Genomic DNA, 25,329 nt, shown 5'->3' with positions numbered 1-25,329 from the left:
CCCCACAAAAACAATGTCATCCGGGAGCAATGAAGTTTACAGGGAGCTCTTGCTCTCATCCATGTCCTTCGGCACCTTGGTTTTACCCTTGTGCGGAGGAACATATTCTAGTAACCTGGTAATAGGGTCTGCACCCTTGATTTCAATTTCCATTTCCATGTCCTCCTCATCCACCGGGATTTCTTCATATTCTTCCTCGTCTGCCTCCAAATTAATGGCCTTCCCCTTTTCTTGCAAAGTGAGCTTGGTCCTCTATGGGTTTCTTAGTGAGACGCACACCAGGATCATAGTCTTCTTATCCTTCTTTGGTCTTGGTGTTTTGGGTGATTTAGGGACTTCAACTATCACTCTGGCACTCTTTGGGGCTTCTACTACCGCAATTTTTTGTTCAGCTTCATCGGTTGTCAACATCATTCTAGTCAGGAGGTCCTGCATCTCCTTCGGCAATCTCCCAAACACTGAACTTGCTCTCAAAGCATCAAAATTCACAAGGTCTATACACACCTGATAGCGCAACAACTGAATTTTCAAAATGCCGAGTGTTTTTCGCTAAACAGCCACTTTTAATTTATAGGGCCTTTTGAATTCAAATCCGATCATTCCCCCCACATTCAGCCCATTAACGCTAGATTGGCAGCATATTTTCAATAATCTAATCCATAAATTTCACCTTAAATGCCTGCTGCCCACTCCTTTGGCCATCATTCGACCATCAAATAGTGAACATTGACTTTAACGGTCACTTTCCAGCGGACCTATGCATTATTTCCACGAGTAGCGCAACTTCCTTCACACTGTCACGGACCCTGTGACACTTTGCTACTTTGCGTAGTCCTAAAATCGTGTAGCTCCCCAACCCGGGTAGTGTATTTTTTAGTCCCGCACCTCCTTTCAGCTACTTATAGTGCTAAGACTGTGCTTCTGTCGCATAGTTAGGTGGTCGATCAACCTGTGTATGGCTTCAATCGACTTCCATTCACCTTTCCTGGGAAGGGATCTCCATTCAACTTAACCAACTGGACCGCGCCACCATCGGTAATCTCCTTAATAACATAGGGCCCCAACCAATGCATTCTGAATTTCCCTGGAAATTTATCAAACTTATTGTCATACAATAGCACCAAGTCATTCACCTTAAAGGTGCGTAGCTTAATATGTCGGTAATACAACACTTTTTCACGTTGCTTGTGGACTTGCTGGTGAAATCCAGCCAAACACGAGCCTCTCTTCTAGGGCTCCACGATCTATCATGCCTATGAGCACTACTATGCGCAGACTAGGTACGATGTATTCCATAGGAATTACGGCTTCCACACCATAGACAAGAATAAAAGGAGTTTGTCTCGTCATCTTTTTACATGTTTTCCAATAAGCCCACAATACTACAGGTATGCGTAGGTCCCAATCACTTCACTAAGCACTGCAAACCTTGGTCAGCACATTTTCAAGCACTTTGTTGAACGCCTCCACTATCCCATTAGCCTGTGGGTGATAAGGTGTGATATTTTGGTGATACACCTAAAATTCCTCTGTTAGTGCGCTAATCATCTCATTTAGGAAGCGTGTGCCATGATCACTCATCAAGATCCTTGGACATCTGAATTGCATTAGTAAATGTTCAAATAGGAACTTCGTTGAAGTCATGCCCGTGTAATCCTTCACCAGCTGTGGTTCTGCCCAACGAGTCAAGTACTCAGTCACAACAATAATGTACCTCACTCCTGTCTTCCCTTGTGGTTGAATTGATCCTATAGAGTCTATTTCCTACTTTTGAAGGGTTGCAACGTCATTTGTCGATTCAAAGGAATTTCATCCCTTCGTGATGTCCTACCTATTCCTTGACATACATCACATGCCTTGCAATATGCTTTTGAATCCTGATGAAGGGTTGACCACCACAACCGAGTGTGTAGAATCTTCTACGTGGTTGCTCTTCCTGCATAATGTCCTCTTGCGGTGCCCCCATGAGTGTTTGTGAGTATGCTACTTCATTTGAACTCAGGTACATACCTTCGTAGTATCTCATCAGTCCCCTTCTTGTATAGATTCCCAGTAAGGACAAAGAAATCTGCAGCGCGCACTACTAATTCCTTCTTTTGCTGGATAGAGTATCCTTCCAGTGCAATTCCTGTTGTTAGGAAGTGTATTATATCCTCGAAATGACCATCCATGACACACATTGCAAATAGTTGCACGTCAGGCAATCCTTCTTCCAAGTTAGTAGGTTCCTTCCTTGTTTCGATGCACGATAAATGATCTGGTCCTACATTCAATTGTCTAGGATTCACAAAAACTTCAAAATCATACTATTGGAACAATAAGAGCCATCTACAGATTCGCCCCCATAACACAAGCTTATTGACTAGGTACTTTAGTGTGGAGTGATCCCTATACATCTTAAAGTGGCCTCCTAGAAAGTAGTGTCGATACTTCTGGAGCACATACACCATTGCTAGCCTCTCGCATTCAATGGTAGAATAATTCTTCTCTACTTTGGATAATCTATGTATTTTGAACACAATAGGGTGGTCCAAGCCTTATCTATCATCCTATGTTAGTACTGCCGCCAGCGCTATAAATGACGCGCTGACATGTACATGGAACTCTTTCTTCCAGTTCGGGAAGACTACAATTGGCGCGGTAACCATCTTTTCTTTCAATATATCCAAGCTTTTCTTATAGTCATCATTCCAGTAGAATGTGACATCCTTCTTGAACAGTTTCTCCATCGACACGGTGATCTGGGCATAGATTTTGATAAACTTCCTGTAATATCCCATATGTCCTAGAGTAGCACGCAGCTGTTTCACATTCCTCGGTGCTTCCAATTTTATAATTACCATGATCTTCGCAGGTTCTACCATCAGCCCTTATATGCAAACCACATGCCCCAATAGGTTCCCAAAAGGAATGCAAAACAGACACTTCTTAAGCTTGAGCGCAATCTAGTATCTTCGACAGGTATCGCATCAAGCGCAAGCTTGCTACATGGTGCTTAACCAGCCCAAATACAATCCAGTCATCAAAATAGACCTCTAGGAACTTATGAATAAGTTCCTTGAATTCCATGACAACCACGCGTGAAAAGATAGCAGGTGCATTCTTCAACCCAAATGGCATTATAGTGTATTGAAAACAACCCCACTCAGTCGCGAAGGTTTTCTTATTCCTATCCTCCGACGTGATTTTGATTTGGTGGTACCTAGAGAACCCATCAGTGAAGGAGTATGCTTCCTAGCCACCTACATTTTCCAACACTTCATCTATGAACAGAGTTGGGAAATGATCATGCACACAAGCATCATTCAGTTTTCTGAGATCCACGCATATCCTTATTTCATCCTTATGCTTCTTCTCTTGCACCACCATTGGGCTTACCCAATTGGATTCTTCCACAGGCGCAATGATGCCTACTACTAGCATTTTGTCTAGCTCTAAGTGGACCTTCTCTTTATATTTCTTATTTAGGCGGTAAGGCCTCTTCTTAATGGGCTTCGCGTCAGGCTTTAACGTGATCTTCATCACTCCTAGATCTCCAATTATCCCTTTCAAATCCGTAAAATTTGTAAGGAACAAGTCCTGATATTCGCAGAGTAATTCAGCAACCTTATCCATTGTTGCATCGTCCCAGTAGTCTCCAGTCTTTGCGAATTTGGTTTTTGCCTCCGTATCAATGTTCACCTATTTAGTTTTCATCGGCACAGTTATATCAAGGTTCTCAATCTATGGCCCTTGAACCTCACAGTGGCCTTTTGTTTCTGTAATGTTAATCTTTCGCAGATCCTTGTCCTCCTCTTTAGCAGTTACATTATAACATTCAAGTGCGTGACTCAGTTGAGTAGCCCATTCAGGCTAAATCAGGTCTAAAGGATCCTGTGATATCCTAAAGATGGCTGCTTCCACCTACTGAGTATTGGAAAAGGTATGTATTTACCATTTATTTCTTTATCTTTTCCTTTAAATCATAACTTCTTTACATTCTAAGATGGTAATATGATAAAGAATTATGATAGAACTAAGGAGATTTGTGATTGATGCAAAATGACTAATTATTGTCTTTTTCTATGCAGAAAGTGAAGAAAATGGAAAATCACTATTCAGGAGGAAAAGACAAAGCAGAACCAACTGTTGTCCCTTTGACAGGAAGCCATATCCAGACGAGGAGATCAAGATCGGAGCGCATGACCCAGGAAAAGGAAGAGGAAACGCCAGTATCAGCGCAAGAAGACAAAACGATAAATTAAGATCAAAGATGTAGCAAATCCCTCAGGATCCTTTGATCCTAAGGGATCGTTGTTTCAAGGCTTATCGGTACTCTTGATACTTCCACCTAGCTATTATAAAAAGGGATAGTGCTGGTAGCCGAAAGGGAGATTATTGTCAATATTGTAGAACTTCTTTGTCTAATCTTCACTTTGATCATCGAGTCTCTTTGAAGAGCGATAGTTGTAACTCTGCCATTTATGATTAATATATAACTCAGTTGTTGTTCCATTATCTAATCCTGGAGTAACTGTAGCAGTGCTTCCCTGGTGTCGAAGGGCCTGGCCCTAGTGGATCACTTGCTTCTTGTATCATTATTTCACAAATTACAGTTGTGTGTGGTTTGATTTCTTTTGCATTTCTTTAATTCGCTTTACTCAGTAATATTTTGTTTCTGAACATTTCATTGAATTGTTCTGTTATATTGAAATCGTATTTGGATAGTGAGATTATTATTCATATCCTGAAATGTTATGTTGTTCATTCTAAGATAACATTGCACTATCTAATTCAGATTCTACTATTCATTTACAGATTGGTATTATTGTTCATTTACAGTTTCGATTGTTGTTCATTTAACTACGGTTTACTTACAATTGTGATTGTTGTTCATTTAACTTTGGTTCAGTTATAACTACAGTTTCCATTCCTTTATATTTGTGGTTAATGTCCCGCATGCTAGAATAAGACTACTAATTCTACAGTCGCTGTGTGTTTACACTTAATTAAGTTTGTTGTTCAATTCCTGTAGATTTACTTTGGTTTGCTATTCCTTTCTTAGATTGTTGTTCAATTCCTTTAATAGTTAAAGATTGTTGTTCAGTTCCTTTCAATTAAGATTGCTACTTAATTTATTTTTGTAGATTAAGCTTTGTTGTTCGATCTTTTAAATAGATTAGTTGTTCTTCCTTTTCTGCTAATTGAATTGTCATTTCCAGCATTTGCATTGGTGTGAATAGAAAGATCTACAACTGTAATGAACATTGACTACTGCTGTCTAACTTCTCAGATTGGAGGTCTTGTCTGTAATTGATTTACATTTACATCAGTTTACAAGGGAAAGAGTTATCATTACTGCATCCCTGACTGAAGATTGTTGCAGTTTCTTGAGTGTATGATTTAGTTACAAAGTATTTAAGTTTCTTGCAATTACAATTAGATTTTGTTTCCATCATTTATTTACTTTTTTAAGCACTATACTTCAAACATTACTCTTGAACAAGTGACCGCCTCAGACTGAGTACACTCTTGAGATAAAAAAGCATACCTGGATTGATAATTAATGTAGGGTAAATAGAGGTTAAAAAGACCCTTTTTACAGCTCAACATTTTGGCGTCGTTGCCAGGGTGAGTGTAGCCATTTGTTTCTTTTGAAAAGAGAGTAGTGTAAGTACCTGCTAAAAGAGAGTTGGGTTTTAAAAATGGAAGGTAAAAACCTGCATACGGAGCATGTAACAGCCCTGCTCCCCACCCGCTTTCCTTCAGATATGTTGGTTATTTTGGGTAGAAATAAGTATTTGATTTGTGTGCATGACTAAGCAGAAAAAGCCTGAAAAGAATCTTAAACCTCTATCCAAGCCTGATAAAGCTAAGGGGCTGATGACCCTTGGCTAATCGACCTTTATAGACGAAATCCTTAAAAAATAAGAATCTCAACCGTCAGTAGGACCTAGAAAAGTTGTTTCTAGATAACCTACCAGTTCCCTTCGGGCCACAGAATCACCATCTGTAGCCTTTGCTGAGGTGCACAGCCAAACAAAGGAGCAAGATTTTCAAGAAATTGAGAATTCTAGCCCAAAATCATTACAAGAAGGGAACCTTAGTAATATCTGCAAAGGAGGAGGAGAAACAGGGGAAACCGAAGAACCAAGATCTCCTCTTGGAATAGTTCAGCCATTGAGTAACCTAGATAAGGGAAGTGCTGTCAAAATCATCCAGAATAAAGCTGAAGAACTTGAAGAGCTAAGATCCCCCCAGACATTAGTTCAACAAGGAACTCTCATCATCTTAGACAAAGGAAGTGTTGTTAAGGCCATTCCTGCTCCTTCTAGCCAGCCTAGGAATACCCTCCTAGAAATCCCAGAAGGATATTGGCACATATTCGACCAAATGGCCCAGAACCAGCAAACACCTCAAACCTCCACACTACAATATTCCATTGTAGATAATGCAACTAATGCACCTATGAAGGCTTTCATCTTCAACATATCCCTACATTCCATGGCCTAACATCAGAAGATCCAGACACATTTTTGTTTAAATTCGATGTACTATGCACAGGATATGACTATACCACCGATCCCCAAAAGCTAAAATTGTTTCCCTCTACATTAAAGGGGGCTGATTTATGATGGCTTATGGGGTTAGGTGTAGGTGTCATAAACAACTAGGATCAGATGAAAGAAGCTTTCGTGAAGAAATATCAGGATTATTGTAGGTCTAGAGAGTTAAAGGATGAAATATTTCAGATGGTAGCCAGACCTAATGAGACACTAGAAGAATATGTTGAACGTTTTCAGTATAATCTTCAAATATCTCCTTATGCATCATTACCCTTACCAGACAATGTATTAAAAATGACATTAATTAAAGGCATGAAGGAACAATGGGTTGAAATGCTAAATATTATGGGAAAAGGTGACATCTATCAAGAAACTTTTGCTGACATCATTGATTTGTGCATCAGGAGTCACGAGGCAGTACAAGACTAAAACCAGCGGAACGTGACATGCTCACAAGGGACAGCAAGATCTCCAGTGGAGGAGTAACCCGCGTAGAAATCGGGAATTTACTGGAGAATTTCAAAACTGATATATTGGGGACTCTGACAACACAACTCGATATTATGAAAGCTAAATAGAAACAAACTGAGCAAAATCTGGAAATATTCTGCCCTAGATGTAGAAAGAAACACAGCCACAAAGAGTGCCCACTGGATGCAGTTCAAGTCTGTGCTATTTGCACAAAGGACCACTCCACAAAGAACTACCCCTCACTCCTGGGTTTGAAAGCAGTATACAAGGAAGCGGAGGAAAAATCAGATCCAGTGTACCTACTCAATTAGCGTCGTCAATGGCAACCATGACAACCAAGTATGCCCTCCGATTCATCTTCTTCTTTCCAGCCTCTGCAATATCATGCTCAGCAATATAATACAATGTGGTAAAACCAACCACCCTTTTCAAACTGGTCACAACAACCATTTCCTTCATCATGATGGCCGAATCAAACAAGCCAATCTAATTGGCCAAATTTTCCCTACTCTCCACCATATTGGCAAAACAATGCATATCCAACACAATGGTCCCCTCCCACTTCGCAGAGTCAAGCCTGGCAGTCAAATTGGCAAAGACCAATGAATTAGCCAACTGGAACCATCCCACTCCCTCAACCCACACTGCCAGCGCCATATACACTACAACAAAATCCCCAATCCAACTTAAGACCGCAACTCCCAACCCAACCCAACCCAACCCGAACCCAAATAATAGACCGGTTCAATCTGTTCAAATAATTGAAACACCAGAACTAGAAACCGATGTAAGGGAGTGCAACGACCTTCAATTAAGGTCTGGGCGCATAATAGAAACTGAGGGAGATAAAAATGTTCAAGTTGAAAATCAGTTACTCGCAGAACAACCATTACAAGAAGAAGATGTGGTCAGACAACAAACTCATGACCAAGCAACCACATCTTCTCCTCCATTCCCAGAACTATTAATCATACCGTGCCCTATAGAACATCCTGACTTTGATATTCTGGGAGAACTTAGAAATTTATGTATAAAAATCCCACTCCTCCAAGCTATCCAAGATATCCCAATATATGAAAAAACCATCAAAGAGTTATGTATAAGAAAGCCAAAGAGGAGAATAACAACTAACCCAATAGTCCAAGTAGTTGGCACCCTATCTGATCTGTTATCAGGAAGAGAAGCACCTGTCAAATATGAAGACCCAGGGAATCCTATAGTGATGGTGAAAATCAATGGACAAACCTTTTCAAATGCCCTAGTTGATTTAGGGGCTGCAATTAATATTTTAACAACCACCACTTGTCAAAAACTTGGCATTACATCAATGGAACCAACCTCTACATTATTGGAACTGGCTGACCAATCAGTAGTTAGGCCAGAAGGTACACTACACAATAATGTTGTTCCTTTCTAAAGGAACTGCGCTCTTGCATTTTGTTGTTCCTTTCCGATGGAACAACGTTTCCGCCTTTTTGTTGTTCCTTTCTGAAGTAACAACACTTTTGCATTTTGCTATTCCTTTCTGAAGGAATAGCATTTTCCTTTTTTGTTGTTCCTTTCCGAAGGAACAACACTTTCGCATTTTGTTGTTCCTTTCTGAACGAACAACATCCCCGCATTTTTGATGTTCCTTTCTGAAGGAACAACACTTTCATTGTTGTTGTTCCTTTCTGAAGGAATAGCACTTTTGTTTTTCTATTGTTTCTTTCCAAAGGAATAACACTTTCATTTTTTGCTGTTCTTTTCCGAAGGAACAACACTTTCATTTTTCTATTGTTCCTTTTCGAAGGAATAACACTTTCGTTTTTCTGTTGTTCCTTTCCGAAGGAACAACACTTTCGCTTTTCTGTTGTTCCTTTCCGAAGGAACAACACTTTCATTTTCTGATGTTGCTTTCCAAAGGAACAACACTTTCATTTTCTGTTGTTCCTTTCCAAAGGAACAACACTTTCATTTTTCTGTTGTTCCTTTCCGAAGGAACATCACTTTCATTTTTTGTTGTTCCTTTCCGAAGGAACAGCTCTTTCATTTTTTGTTGCTCATTTCCAAAGGAACAACATTTCCGCATTTTTGTTGTTCCTTTCCGAATGAACAACACTTACACCAGATTGTTTTTCTGTTCCTTTTAAAGGAACAACCCTCCTTCACTTTTTTTCCTTTCTGTTGTTCCTTCCAAAGGAACAGCAATTTTGATTTAGGATGATTTTAGGTTGTTCCACCAAAAATACCGGTATTTTATTTCGCTCTTGCTTTATTTGATGTTCCTTTTAAGGAACAACAATTTCGAGTGTATTTTTTTTCTTTTTCTTGTTGTTCCTCTTAAAGGAACCATGGCTTTTGCACGTAGATGTCCTTTTGTTGTCCCTCTTAAGGAACAGCAGTTGTTCCATCTAAGGAACAACACTTTTTGAGTGCATTTTCTTTTGTTGTTGTTTTGTGTGTGTGTATGTTTCATCATTTAGAGGATTTTTTGTGAATGATGGTTCATTTAAGGCACAGCTATACATTTATGCAAAAACACAAAAACTAGAGGATACTGAAATCAGCAAACCAAAGAAAAATCGTTATCTTTAGAGAAATTGCTTTGAATCAATAAGAGAAAAGAGGAAAGGACACAACTATTTATATCACTTTGTTGTCTTTATTTTCACTAAAACCAATTTGATTGATTATTTTTATCATGTTGGTTCTTTCTTAATCTTCATAATTCTCTTTGATCATTATTATTGAATAAGAATAAGGGCATATTTTCCTCTATTGAGATGTTCAGACTTCTTCCACCATCCCTACTCTTAAGGAGTGTTGAGCCACCCTTTGTATATAAATAGGAAAGTGCTATATAAAAGAAAAGAAAAAAGAGAAAAATATATATCTATATGATTACTAACATGATTTGTCAGATGAAGGATAGGGGGTCTCATCAAGAGCCAACTTACCATGATCATAAGGAAGCAAGTGAAGTGGCATCCCTGCTATGGCCACCACACCAAGGAGATGATCCAAGAGGCATATCAGGAAAAAAAAAAAGTCCTTGGAACAGGAGGTCTCATCACGAGCCGACCTGCCCACCTTTCACTCCTTCCTAGTGAATGGCATTGTGATTCATATGGTTACCAAGCCAGCACAATGGCCTCCATTTTGACATCGTACAACACTTTCCTAGGCATACACAAAGTATTATGGTTCCAAGGGTGAAACAAGCAACTCTGTCAAGGTTATGGACACCTATGGGCAACAGAGCTCTGTTGATGGTATTGAAGTCATATTTTTCATACACCAATAGTCCTTATAAACCCTTTTTCTTATATATTTATATTGATTTCAAATGAGATTATGTTATATAACCTTTTTGAACTTTTTATACATGAAAAATCATTTATAAATCAATCATAATGGTTAAAGTGGATAATGACCGCATAAGAACTTTTACTTATGTCAACTATCCTATCCTCTATTTTTCACATCATTTCACAGCATTTCCATATCTATTTGTGATTTCCATCATAAGCCTTTATTTCAGTAATTCGTTGATTTTTGTAATCATGTCATGGATATATACGTTGTTCCTTTATGTTACTGTACGACTACAGTGTAGCATGTTGCTCCTTTATTTTCTGATTGAGGACAACCTATCACATTTCAGGGGGGCACGGGTGATCTCCATAATACATTGACATACATGTCAACTCCTTATTTGGAGGTACTATGACTCCATCAAAACTTGGGAATAGCATGTTTAATGGTATTGATATTTCCCAATATGCACAGCTTGTTGTTCCATCATCATCTCTGTATTTTTGCTCTTTGCTAAAGCTTGAACAGCTTGTTGTTCCATCATCATCTCTGTGTTTTTGCTCTGTAAAAATGAACAATGTGCTAAGCTTGAACAAAATGGGAGGCAGATCAATATGCAGTGAACCGCAAGTGTTAATGATCTCCGACGCTGCACGCGAAATTTTAATAAGAGCGGGATGGATTGCCTACCTTAACCAACTACAACAATCTAATGAGACGATGGCCATTGAGTTTCTGCAGAATTTGCAAGAAGATCGTTCCATGGTGAGGGGGGGGCAAATAACAGTAACAAATGCGATAATTGCTGAAGTATCGGGACTGCCAGCTATTGGACCAGTATGGACCCAGAAGAAAGTGAAACTCCAAGACACTATAACCATCTTCTGGGATGAAGGACAGAACCTTACTATCAAAGGAAAAGGAGTCTTGCCTGCAACCCTGGGAGAACGATGGGCAGAATTAACCAGGATTATGCAAAGCTACATCACATGTGATGGAAAAAAAGACATGGTAAGACCACGATGTTGGAAATAATACTGAGAGGGGGGTGAATCAGTATTATCAAGCAATTTACCAAATCTTCCTTATTTGATCTTTTGAATTATTCTTGCATATCAGTACCATAAAATAATGAGCATGAATAAAGAAAATAGACAGTCACACCAAAGAACACAAGATGTAAGGTGGAAACCCAATGCGGGAGAAAACCACCTGCTGCAATATGTCTCTATCTTCTTTCAAGAAAATCTTTTTACAATGATTTTGTACTGGTGCAGTCCTTTACCAGCACGCAGGCTGCAACCTGCAGAGAGCTACAACTCTCTCTCGTTTTCCAGTCTCTCCTGGAAGGGAGCTACAACCCCCTACTTCTTTTCATGAAGAAACAAATGATCAACAAGTATACAACAGATACAGTCCACTACAGATATCAGTAATTACAGAAACAACCCAGAACACCTTATGAACAGAAATATATAGTCAACAGATCATCTTAAGACAGGGACGCATATTTTCTTTCTGTGGCCTGCGACTGGACGCAGTCTACCTTCTTCTGTTCTGCGTGCAGACGCACTGTTCTTCTAAGCTTTTCCGCGACCGACGCACCCAGCAGCACTATTGCGCCGCGTCTTTCGCTTCAGAGACGCACCCAATAACACAGTCACGCCGCGTCCTTTGCCTCAGAGACGCACCCAATAACACAGTCGCGCCGCGTCCTTTGCCTCAGAGACGCACCTGAGCTTTTACTTCACTGCGTCCCGGCGCACTTGCTCTTCACTGAACCTGCGTCCCTTCAGATATAAGAAATATGAGGACTTCAGAACCAACCCAAACACTCAGATCCACAGATCTGATCATGCGCCATAGAGATCATAGTCCATTAGAAGATTCGCCCTTATAGATCTAGACTAGATCTCACCAAGAGATGTTCAACCAAGATGATGCTCAATCCAAATGAACTCCTTTGCTTTATATAGGCAAGCTTCTCCCCAAAACATGGAACAATACCACGAGCCGACACCATAGAAACACAAAACTGTCGGCTAGATACCACACAGGAAACCCCCACGTGCATTTCTCTGCCTTGAAATGTGTGCACTGGGCGGACGCACCTCCTGAACGGCTGGCCTGCGTCCCTGGACGCGGGTTCTGTATGGTATACCTGCGGGGACGCACGTGCTGAACATATTTCCTGCGTCCTTCTTGATTTATCACCTGAATGGGTTTGCCATCAAGGACAACACCTGAATCATAATGCCAACAATCTCCCCCTTTGGACTTGATGGCAACCACATAATCTTCAGCTTCATTCTCCCCCTTTGACATCAAGGGCAAAGGGTATGCTCCCCCTATGCTCATGCATCTCCAGATTTGTAACCAGAAATCCATCATGAAGGAGATAGAGACATATTGCAGCTATTTCCAAGATCTCCTTCTCCATAATGCCAACAATGCATTATGTGCTCCCCCTGAGCCTATACCACCAATAGGAAGATGATCAACAGTAAGATGATGCATCAACAACCCCCAGCTTTTGCCTGAGGTATTCAAAAGTGTCCCTGGGCAACGGTTTGGTGAAAATATCAGCAACTTGTTCCTTAGAAGGAACATACTCCAACTTGACCTTCTGTTCAAGTACTTGTTCCCCGAGAAAATGGTACTTGATTGGTATGTGCTTGGTTTTTGAATGCATAACCGGATTCTTTGAGATGCTGATTGCACTTGTGTTGTCACATAAGATAGGAATAGGAGGTGTACAAGTGATGTGATAATCCTGCAAAGTCTGCATCATCCAAAGAAGTTGGGTGCAACAAGATGCAGCAGCAACATATTCCGCTTCAGCTGTAGACAAGGCAATTGAACTCTGTTTCTTGCTGAACCAAGATACCAGTCTGGAGCCCATAAAGAATGCACCGCCACTTGTGCTTTTTCTGTCATCCACGCTTCCGGCCCAATCTGCATCTGTGTAAGCATGAAGAGTGAGATCTGTATCTCTAGGATACCATAAGCCATAATTTTGAGTCCCTTGAAGATATTTGAAAATTCTCTTCACTGCTTGAAGATGAGTCTCCTTTGGATTTGCCTGAAATCTTCCAACTATTCCAACTGCATGCATGATGTCTGGTCGGGTACCTGTCAAATATAGTAAACTTCCAATCATAGATCTGTAGGTTGGTTGATGTACTGCTGCAGATTCATCATTGGCACTGAGACTACATCCTGTGACCATGGGTGTACATACTGGTTTTGCATCTTCCATGCCATATTTCTTCAAAATTTGCTTGAGATACTTGGTTTGAGATAAAAAGATTCCTCCTTCCTTCTGTTGGATTTGCAAACCAAGGAAATATGTCAGTTCTCCTAGCAAAGACATTTCAAATTCTTTCTGCATGACTGAGGCAAAGCTTTGACTCATAGCTTCTTCATTGCTGCCAAAAATAATGTCATCTACATACACAACAAGTATTAGCAATTTGTCATTTTCAACTTTTATATACAGATTGCTATCTGCTGAACCTTTTAAGAAACCTTGTTGATGAAGATATTTGTCCAACCGGTAGTACCAAGCCCTTGGAGCTTGTTTGAGACCATAGAGAGCCTTTTTCAATCGGCATACAAGATTTGGATCATTTCCAAGAATGAACCCATCTAGCTGTTCAATGTACACTTCTTCTTCCAAGTCTCCATTCAAAAAGGCTGATTTCACATCCATTTGAAATACTTTGAAGTTCTGAAAACTTGAGAGAGCAAGGAACATTCGGATGGCCTCAAGTCTTGCAACAGGAGCAAAAGTTTCTTCAAAGTCTATTCCTTCTTGCTGCGCATACCCTTTACAAACGAGTCTGGCTTTGTTTCTAATTACTTCTCCATTTTCATTCAATTTATTTTTGAAGACCCATTTTGTTCCAATAACATTCTTATCTTTTGGTCTAGGAACCAGCTCCCAAGTGTTGTTCTTTTCGATTTGCTCAAGTTCTTCATCCATTGCTTTCACCCAACATTCATCTTTGCATGCCTATTTCACATTTTGTGGTTCGGTGGAGGAAAGTAATGCCAAATAGCTTGAAGCTTCTGCTACTGTTCTTCTAGTTTGTATACCTGCTTCTTTTTGTCCCATGATCTGAGATTCTGGATGGTTCTTCTGAACATATCTGGATGGAGTCTTTTCTTCTATTCTTGTCCGTTCTTCTGCTTCTTCGTGAGGTTCTTCTTGAGATTCTTCTTGAGGTTCTTCTTCTTCATTATTCTGTCTTTGAGGGTAGCTCTCATCTTCTTCGATGTCTTCACGATGTATTTGCCTAGGAATATATCCCTTTTCATCAACCACTACATCAATGCTGTCAACAATTCTGCCAAGTCTTTTATTGTAGCATTTGTATGCTTTGCTATGTGGAGAATAGCCAAGAAGAATGCCTTCATCTGCTCTAGGATCAAGTTTGCCAAGCTGCTCCTCAGTATTCTTGATATAGCATTTGCTCCCAAATATTTTGAAGTGCTTTACCGAAGGAGTTTTACCACTCCAGAGCTCATGAGGGGTTTGAGTGCTGTTCACCCGGACATTTGTCTTGTTGAGAATAATAACCGCAGTATGTGCAGCCTCACCCCAGAAGGTTGCGGGGGTTCCTGATTCATCAAGCATAGCACGAGCCATTTGTTGGATTGTTCTGTTCATTCTTTCAACAACTCCATTTTGCTGAGGCGTTCTAGCTGTAGAGAATTCTCTCCTTATCCCATGTTCATCACAGAAATCGAAAAATTCATTTGAAGTAAATTCCCCACCTCTGTCAGATCTTAGGCACTTAATTTTGTGACCTGATTCATTTTCAGCCAAGGCTTTGAAGGTTTTGAATTTTTCGAATGCTTCATCTTTGTGCTTCATAAGTCCTAACCAAACAAACCTGGAGAAATCGTCAATAAATAATATCAAGTATTCCTCTCCTCTAGGTGTTCTTTTTCTGAATGGTCCACATACATCTGTATGTACTAGCTCAAGAGGCATGCTGGCTGATCCTTCTTTCTCTGGAAAGTTAGTTCTGGTTTGTTTTCCAAACTGACATGATCTGCATATGGTGTTGTCAGGTATTTTGATATCTGGAAGATCGCGAACTGCCTGATATTTGCAAGCTTTCCTTATTTGTGAGAAGCTTAGATGTCCCAACCTTCGATGCCATAACCAGTGCTCTTCATTCTTGCTTAGATAGCATTGTTGTTGTCCTTCATCAAATATGTATAGATTATTTGGAGTTCTCTTTCCTTTGAGAACTGTTTTACCTGTATCAAGATCACGAACAAGGCATCCATTTGATCTGAATATAACCTCGGTTCTTTGATCACACATTTGGCTGACACTTAGTAGATTATGCTTCAATCCATCAACAAACAAAACATTTCCAGCCTTAACATCTTCTTTTAAAGGAGCAATACCTTTTCCTTTTATAGTTGCAGGAGTATCATTTCCAAAAGAGACTTTCTTTCCCTTTTCTAAATTAGAATAAGACTCAAGTTTTTCTTTATCACCTGTCATATGCTTCGAACATCCACTGTCAATGTACCATAGATTTTCTTGTCCTTCTGCATAAAATGCTATCCCACATCTTTCTGTTTGAGGTTCCTTTATTCTCCATGTTTTGGCGCCTGAGGCTTGTTCCTTTTTCTGCTCTTGTACCTTTCTTTCCGGAAACCTGCTTCTGCATTCAAAGTCTTTATGTCCAAAATTATTGCAAATAGAACATTCAACTTCATTTTCAAGAGCTGAAAAGTTGTTATAGGTCCTTTTTGTAATCCTGTCATACTTCTTTGTTTTTGAGCTTCCCTAGTCATGATTGTTTTATACGCAACACATTGAGCTGCTTTGTGACCAAAGTTATGGCAAGAAAAGCATTGTCCATTGAAGAAGCTTCTGTGATTATTGGATCTACCAGCCAACTGGTTGTAATTTTCATCTATTCTTGAACCAAATTGAGAAGATTTTACCTGTGGCTGGTTGTGGCTTTTGTTCACCTTTAAGCTGGATTGCCCTTGATAGTTTCTGTTTGACATTTGTCCCTGCTTTACCTGATGATCTTCCTTGTGTTCTTGCTCATTTCTTCTTGCTGCATCAAGATAACTTTTTGAAGTGGATGCTTGAGAAGTTTCTCCATTATAGCCCAAACCTGTCTTATTTAGTGGAGACTGCTGCACACTGATGATCTCATCCAAAGTTTCAGATCCTTTGACAAACTTGAGATTAATAGTTTTTGTTTTCTCAATTTCTTTTCTAAGACCAACAATTTCACCTTCTAATTTTTCAAGATGTTTTTCCTTTTCATCAATTTGGAATTGTAGAGTATCAATAATCATGTTCTTTTCTTCTATGCATCTCTTGAGTCTAGTAATTTCATCATAAAGGTTATCCACATCTACAGCATCCTCATAATCATCATCTTCAAATGCCATTAACAACCTATATTTATTACCTTGTTCATCTTCATCACTGTTTGATAAGCCATCACTATCTTCATGGGTGTAGTAGCTTTTCTTATTTGCACTTTGTTTCTTGTTCCATCTAACTGGTTCCTTTCCTTTATCCTTATAAGAGCATTTTGCAGCATAGTGACCTACTCTTCCACAAGCAAAGCATTTGAAGGGTAGCTTACCTCTGAACCTTCCAGAACCCCTTTGAAGATTTCTGACAAAATTTGATTCTTCTTCCTCTTCTTCTGGATCATGGCTTGCTTCATAGTAATCTTCTTTGCCTGATGCTTTAAAAGCAGCCTCCCTTCTGTCTGATGGTCCTCCCTTTCTCATTTCATAAGCAGTTAGAATTCCATGTAGCTGAGACATAGTGAGAACTTTGAGATTTTCCTTTTCTTCTATTGCAGATACTTTAGATTCAAACTTGGGGATAATGATCTTAGAATCTTTTGAACTACTATAGTCTCTTTTATTTCTTCACCCAAATTTTTCATACAATTAACAATCTCATCTACCCGAAGAAAATAATTAGCCACACTTTCATCATTATACATCTTGAGAGTCTCATATTGAATCCTGAGAGTTTGAAGTTTAGCTTCCTTTACCTGTTCATCTCCTTCATAGCTAGTGATCATTTTGTCCCATATCTCTTTTGCTGATTTGAAGTGCATGACCTTCATGAATTCTGTTTGGGATATACTTCCTAATAGAGTACTGACTGCTTTTGCATTTGTTTCATATGTCTTTTTCTCAGCTGGATCTGTAGGAGTAGCTGAAGGAAAAGCATAGCCTGTTTCTACAATGTCCCAAACTTCAGTACCAAGAGATTGAAGATATGCAGTAACTCTTACCTTCCAATAATTGAAGTTTGTCCCATCAAAAACTGGTGGCCTGATTGATGCTTCTCTCTCATAGTTGCTCATGATGAACGATCTACCTTCAAGCGATCAAGCTTTTCTGAAGGACCTGCTCTGATACCAATTGTTGGAAATAATACTGAGAGGGGGGTGAATCAGTATTATCAAGCAATTTACCAAATCTTCCTTATTTGATCTTTTGAATTATTCTTGCATATCAGTACCATAAAATAATGAGCATGAATAAAGAAAATAGACAGTCACACCAAAGAACACAAGATGTAAGGTGGAAACCCAATGCGGGAGAAAACCACCTGCTGCAATATGTCTCTATCTTCTTTCAAGAAAATCTTTTTACAATGATTTTGTACTGGTGCAGTCCTTTACCAGCACGCAGGCTGCAACCTGCAGAGAGCTACAACTCTCTCTCGTTTTCCAGTCTCTCCTGGAAGGGAGCTACAACCCCCTACTTCTTTTCATGAAGAAGCAAATGATCAACAAGTATACAACAGATACAGTCCACTACAGATATCAGTAATTACAGAAACAACCCAGAACACCTTATGAACAGAAATATATAGTCAACAGATCATCTTAAGACAGGGACGCATATTTTCTTTCTGTGGCCTACGACTGGACGCAGTCTACCTTCTTCTGTTCTGCGTGCAGACGCACTGTTATTCTAAGCTTTTCCGCGACCGACGCACCCAGCAGCACTATTGCGCCGCGTCTTTCGCTTCAGAGACGCACCCAATAACACAGTCACGCCGCGTCCTTTGCCTCAGAGACGCACCCAATAACACAGTCGCGCCGCGTCCTTTGCCTCAGAGACGCACCTGAGCTTTTACTTCACTGCGTCCCGGCGCACTTGCTCTTCACTGAACCTGCGTCCCTTCAGATATAAGAAATATGAGGACTTCAGAACCAACCCAAACACTCAGATCCACAGATCTGATCATGCGCCATAGAGATCATAGTCCATTAGAAGATTCGCCCTTATAGATCTAGACTAGATCTCACCAAGAGATGTTCAACCAAGATGATGCTCAATCCAAATGAACTCCTTTGCTTTATATAGGCAAGCTTCTCCCCAAAACATGGAACAATACCACGAGCCGACACCATAGAAACACAAAACCGTCGGCTAGATACCACACAGGAAACCCCCACGTGCATTTCTCTGCCTTGAAATGTGTGCACTGGGCGGACGCACCTCCTGAACGGCTGGCCTGCGTCCCTGGACGCGGGTTCTGTATGGTATACCTGCGGGGACGCACGTGCTGAACATATTTCCTGCGTCCTTCTTGATTTATCACCTGAATGGGTTTGCCATCAAGGACAACACCTGAATCATAATGCCAACACATGACATCTCAAACTGTTAGTTGTATTAAAACAAAAATGTGTTGTGAATTTGCCCGCATACTTAAATTCTTTATTGCATGATGCTGCTAGAAGTATGAGAAAATGTCGTCATGTAAAAACGGTAGTAAGTCATCACAGCTTAATTCGACTAATATTCAGTTATAGTCTCGCTCAACAGCAGAGTAGTTGGGAAGAATTGATATTCTCAATAGATGGGGGATTGGCCTTACCAGCCCCAAAACGAAAAAGAACTACTAGCACATCAATTAGACCGCAGAAACGGAGACAGTCCGCCAGACTAGGGAGAAGCAGAGGAATGTTGGGAAATCCCCAAGAAAACAATAGCCAGCCATTAGAGATATATGACTCAGAGGACGAGCGACCCCCACAACTTGAAGGAGGGGAAAATGAAGAAGAAGAATTAGAAGAAAATGAAGAAGAGGAACCGAAAGAGGAAACTGACCACTCCAACGAGGAAGAAGGGGAGGAAGCAGAACCACCCAGTGAAAGCCCATTACAAAACCCTCTCCAAGAAGATTAATTGGCCCAAATTTTGGTCAATATGGGTGAATACATCCAACCCCACAGCCAACTCAACCTTGATATTGAGGCAGGACCATCACAGGAACACTCTTCTCACAATAAGAGTGCATTTGAGGAGCTGAATGATGAGGAAGAAGAAGAAGAGAAATCACAGGAACACTCCATTCACAGTGAGAGTGCATCCGAAGAATGAATGACGAAGAAGAAGTAGAAGCAAAATCCACCCAAGAAATAGTAGATCAACCCAGGGTTTCCACCCCAGAGAAACTTGATCAACAGGACGAGAACACTAAAGAAGTGTTCCAAGTAGGAAACATGGAAATAAGCCATGGTGAGGGTACAATCCCTGAAGAAAAGAGCCCAAGCCCAAGAAAAGAAACAGTTATTCCTTCGAAGAAAACAAATGAAATCAAAATGCTGCAAAAGGAATAGCAAAGACTATAAAATGTAATTAAACAGCTCAGACAACAAATAAGGGTCCTAAAAATGGGGATAATCTCAAAAACAACTTCAAAAACAAAGGATGCAGCGATTCAGACGAAACCCCATAAAATGAAGACCAAAAGGACTCAAACCGAACCCATTATCATTCAGGACCACAAGGAATAGCATGCGGCTATTACAAACGCAGAGACCCAAACAGAAGACACACCTATCTGTAATAAGGACGTCCAGATAGAGGCATTGTCCTCTAGCATCACGACCGACCAGACAGTTCATGAGAAGGAAACATAGACCATAGGAACTAGATGTCGCAATAAGGAGATCCAGGTAGATCTCCAGCCCAAAAATGTTTTGATGGACAATGATCCAAGGATAGTGAGACTTCAAAAGGATCTAGCACAGGCCCAGCAAACAATAGAAAAGCTCACAGAGGAAACTGTTCCTCAGGAGAAATATCAAAAATTACAGCAGCAAGTAAAGAACATCAATGCATCAGAGAGCGAGGCCTTCAATAGATGTCAGAGAGCAGAGGAAAAAGTTAAAAAGGTAACCAATAGAGTAGACACAGGTATGAGTCAAATGGATACCTTATGTTCTCTATATACTGATGTTCTAGCCTGTAGGGCACCTGCCAAAAATTATGCTTTGTTTTTTATGGAAAGGTACTTACAATTAAAAATTAAGGCTGTCAAGGCAAGGGTACCTATAGAGCTAAAAACTATTGATGATTTTACAAACTGTTGTAAACATTATGGGGTGAAAGTCCAGTGATTGCTATGTGAGTTTTATTTGCATAATCTTATGTTGGACGGTGAAATAGAAGAGAACCCTAGTCCTTTTGTGGATGATATTCAACTTCAAACATTCATCTCTTTTGCTGTTAACCAGATAAAGTGGCTTAAAGCCCATAATACCTTTCAGAGATAGGAGAACGGGTTAGATCTATGGGTAAGGGGTGAACCAAGAAACCGATTACAACTGTGGAATAAGCATAGAAGCTTAATGAGAAAGAAGGGTGTGATCTAGACATTGGGACCCATTCACACAGCAATTGTCTAGCAAGGGGTAGAATACTTCCTATCCATCAAATACCTTGCCATAGTAGCAGCTAAACTCCGATACAAGACTGCAAATCAGAATGTTCAGGACAAAGAGTCATTCAATTATGAAAATTTTAAGTTAGCTGTTGATCACCTGGTTACCTATTGTAACCTCATCCTGAGAGAAGGACCGTATTGGTTAAGCTGTAGGTTTCGAAGTCCAATCATCTAGTATCCTACACCAGAGTATAAGGCCCTATATGAATTTCCTGAAGGCCAGACAAGGCATATTTTTGAAGTTTTAGCTAGACATCATGGTTTTAGACCACTACATGAAAATCCTTCTCCAGCCTATTCCCTAACTGCCTTGCATGTCAATTACAATGTTTTCATGAGGGCATGAAAAAGGGTAAGTAGGGGGGTGTGTTGAGTATTGGAAAAGGTATGTATTTACCATTTATTTCTTTATCTTTTCCTTTAAATCATAACTTCTTTACATTCTAAGATGGTAATATGATAAAGAATTATGATAGAACTAAGGAGATTTGTGATTGATGCAAAATGACTGATTATTTTCTTTTTCTATGCAGAAAGTGAAGAAAATGGAAAATCACTATTTAGGAGGAAAAGAAAAAGTAGAACCAACTGTTGTCCCTTTGACAGGAAGCCGTATCCAAACAAGGAGATCAAGATCAGAGCGAATGACCCAGGAAAATGAAGAGGAAATGTGGTATCAACGCAAGCAGACAAAAAGATAACTGAATATCAAAGATGTAGTGAATCCCTCAGGATCCTTTGATCCTGAGGAATCGTTGTTTCAAGGCTTATCGGTACTCTTGATACTTCTTCCTGGCTATTATAAAAATGGACAGCGCTGGTAGCCGAAAGGGAGATTATTGTCAATTTGTAGAACTTCTTTGTGTAATCTTAACTTTGATCATCGATTCTCTTTAAAGATCGATAGTTGTAACTCTGCCATTTATGATTAATATATAACTCAGTTGTTGTTCCATTATCTGATCCTGGAGTAACCGCATCAGTGCTTCCCTGGTGGCTAAGGGGCCGGCCCTAGTGGATCACTTGATTCTTGTATCATTATTTTACGATTACAGTCGTTTGTGGTTTGATTTCTTTTGAATTTATTTAATTCGCTTTACTTAGTAATCTTTTGTTTTTTAACATTTCATTGAATTGTTCTATTATACGAAATCGTATTTGGATAGTGAGATTATTATTCACAGCCTGAAATGTTATGTTGTTCATTCTAAGATAACATTGCACTGTCTAATTCAGATTCTGTTGTTCATTTACAGATTGGTATTGTTGTTCATTTATAGTTGTGATTGTTGTTCATTTAACTACAGTTTACTTACAATTGCGATTGTTGTTCATTTAACTACTATTCAGTTATAACTGCAGTTGTCGTTCCTTTATATCTGTGTTTAATGTCCCGCATGCTAGAATAAGATTACTGCTTCTACAGTTGTTGTGTGTTTACACTTAATTAAGTTTGTTGTTCAATTCCTGTAGATTTACTTCGGTTTGCTATTCCTTTCTTAGATTGTTGTTCAATTCCTTTATTAGTTAAAGATTGTTGTTCAATTCCTTTCGGTTAAGATTGCTACTTAATTCATTTCTATAGATTAAGCTTTTCTGTTTGATATTTTCAATAGATTAGTTGCTATTCCTTTTCTACTAATTGAATTGTCATTTCCAACATTTGCTTTGGTGTGAATAGAAAGATCTACAACTATAACGAACATTGACTACTGCTGTCTAACTTCTCAGATTGGAGGTCTTGTCTGTAATTCATTTACATTTATGTCAGTTTACAAGGGAAAGAGTTATCATTACTGCATCCTTGACTAATCATTGTTGTAGTTTCTTGAGTGGATGATTTAGTTACAAAGTATTTAAGTTTCTTGCCATTACAATTAGATTTTGTTTCCAGCATTTATTTGCTTTTGTAAGCACTATACTGCAAACATTACTTTTGAACAAGTGACCACCTCAGACTGAGTACACTCTTGAGATAAAAAATCGTACCTAGATTGATAATTAATGTAGGGTAAATAGAGGTTAAAAAGACCCTTTTACAGCTCAACACCACCTCTTGCAGTGCTTCATCAATACTGTCAAACCCGTCTTCAAAACTGTATTTCATCATGAATCCTTCACCCAAGATATCCCATTCACCTGTCCCATGGCGGAGCTCTATTTCTATATACCAATTCATTGGGATAACATCCAGGGTATGACAGAACAGGTGCACCCATTCAGGTTGTGGTTTTTCTCCACAAGCCTACGTCCATTTGGCCAGATGCGCACGCAGATCATTCTGTCCATCATACTTGTCTGTCAGTCACATCTTAGGCTTTCGAAATCATTCTTGCATCATCCTTCTACATTCGTGCAAATCATCGAAGCTTCCCTTGTGCGTACCCCACCATCTTGCAGTTGTAGCGCATAGTGCCCAGTCCAAGGCCTGGAAGCACTGCTTTTCTGGTACCTCCCTTTCAAACAAATCCAAAAAGGTATCTACCTCATTTAGACCATCATAAATAGGTAAATTTCTTACCTCTGACGACACACAGCGCAATGACCGGGTCATCATGTTGTAATTCAGCGTAGTTACTTCATGTAATCGATTTTGCCAGCGTTTTATTTCTTCGTCGGAGTCCGAAGTGCAAGAACTCTTGCAATCCCATGTAATTCGTCCATCCACGGTGGGATTTACCCAGTCTTTGTCTTGCGTTGTTATCTTATAGATGCAGTCCAGATCATCATCACTCTCATGATCGCAGACTAGATCTGTATAGCGTGATCCCTCAGCAGGATCAAGGGGTATTATTACGCACAATGATTTTTTCTCAAAGATCATCTTTCGCTTCTTCATATTGAATACCCCATTCATATTAGTAGCCCAGTCAATTCCCAGGAGCGTAGGGTAGGGATTGTTGTCATCTACTATCTCTATTGCTTCAAAAACTTCCAGCGCGCTCACTCCCTCAATATCTACGGTCACCCCTGCAGCCGCCCCATGGGTATGATTTTTTGTTGATTCACCATCCTTAGCTAAATTGGAGACCATTGCAGCACAGGTCTCCCCATTCGCTCTCAAGTCTTCTTCGATAGAACATTGGCATCTAACCCCAAATCTAGAATGACTTGATCCATTTCGTATTCTCCGATGTGCGCGGTGACTCTCATTTCACACCCCGTCCTTGTCTTATGCTTGCCAATTTTTTGTACCACGTGCAGCTCACCTGGCACGGTTCCAGCACATCTATTGGTGAGTTATTGTAGCCCTTTCATGGCCTTACAATCGCGTAGTAACTTCATACAGGTTTCTAGGAAAGTTGTGAGCATAAAGGGGTCCATCTCCAACTCAGGCTTACCTTGCTTTCCAAGGTGGAGGCCTCAACGAAGCTCTTCTTAGCTTCCATAAAGGTTTCATGAGCACGCTCCAAATCGAACTCAACCTCTCTCGTCAGGGTTTTGTGAACCTAGGTACTATCTTTTGACTATTTTCCCTTGTCATCTCTTGTCATGATTCCATTCTAGAGCAATATATTTACATTTGGATCTTCCTCGTGTGGCTCAAACCTCATCATCTGTAGGTTCTGAGTTGGGGGAGGTGGTAGCACTCCTTTGTCACGTATCCTAGCTATCAGTGTACGACAATCTTCTGTTTCATGATCAAACAGCGTGCAATACTTGCACGACGAACGCATTGGATTAGTGTAATCATGAGCATAATGTCCTGGTCTTCCGCAATTGTTGCAAATCAGTTGTTCGCAACCTCTACCAATCCCTCCTCCGCCTCAGTCTCGTCTGCGCCCCTGAAATCTTGTCACACCATCCCTGCATTCTGGTCAAGGGGTCGTGTTTCAACCTGAACCCTATAGGTGGGAGTTCTATCCATCATCAATTCATAGCTCCTCCAAGTATGTTGATCATGTCCTACTGACCTACAAAAGTTACAGAACAACTGTTGCGGTGCTTTCATATACTTTTGTAGCAAGTGACAGTTATTTGTGGCATGTTTTCCGGCTACCTGAAAAATAGTGCACCATAAAGCAGGTGTCGCGCTAGGTCCTGCTTGAGCTTCCGGCCTTAAAGCCATCAATCCTCCTCCTGCAAGGTAATTTTCGAAGACCGGGAAATGGACATTTTCATGGCCCTGACTCTTGCATTTCAAGCACCATAACTCCTCGCGTACCTCTGGCTAAACCGTCCTGTCCTACTTTAGACTTTGCATCTCAAGGCATAGATTCTTCAGCTGCACATGGCTCTGCTGGACTCCTAGATTAG

Source organism: Pinus tabuliformis, chromosome Q (genome assembly GCF_031772625.1).
Source record: "Pinus tabuliformis cultivar Carrire ecotype Pingquan chromosome Q, CPIR1, whole genome shotgun sequence".
NCBI classification, from domain to species: Eukaryota; Viridiplantae; Streptophyta; class Pinopsida; order Pinales; family Pinaceae; genus Pinus; species Pinus tabuliformis.
Note: the sequence above shows the minus strand (reverse complement) of the source record.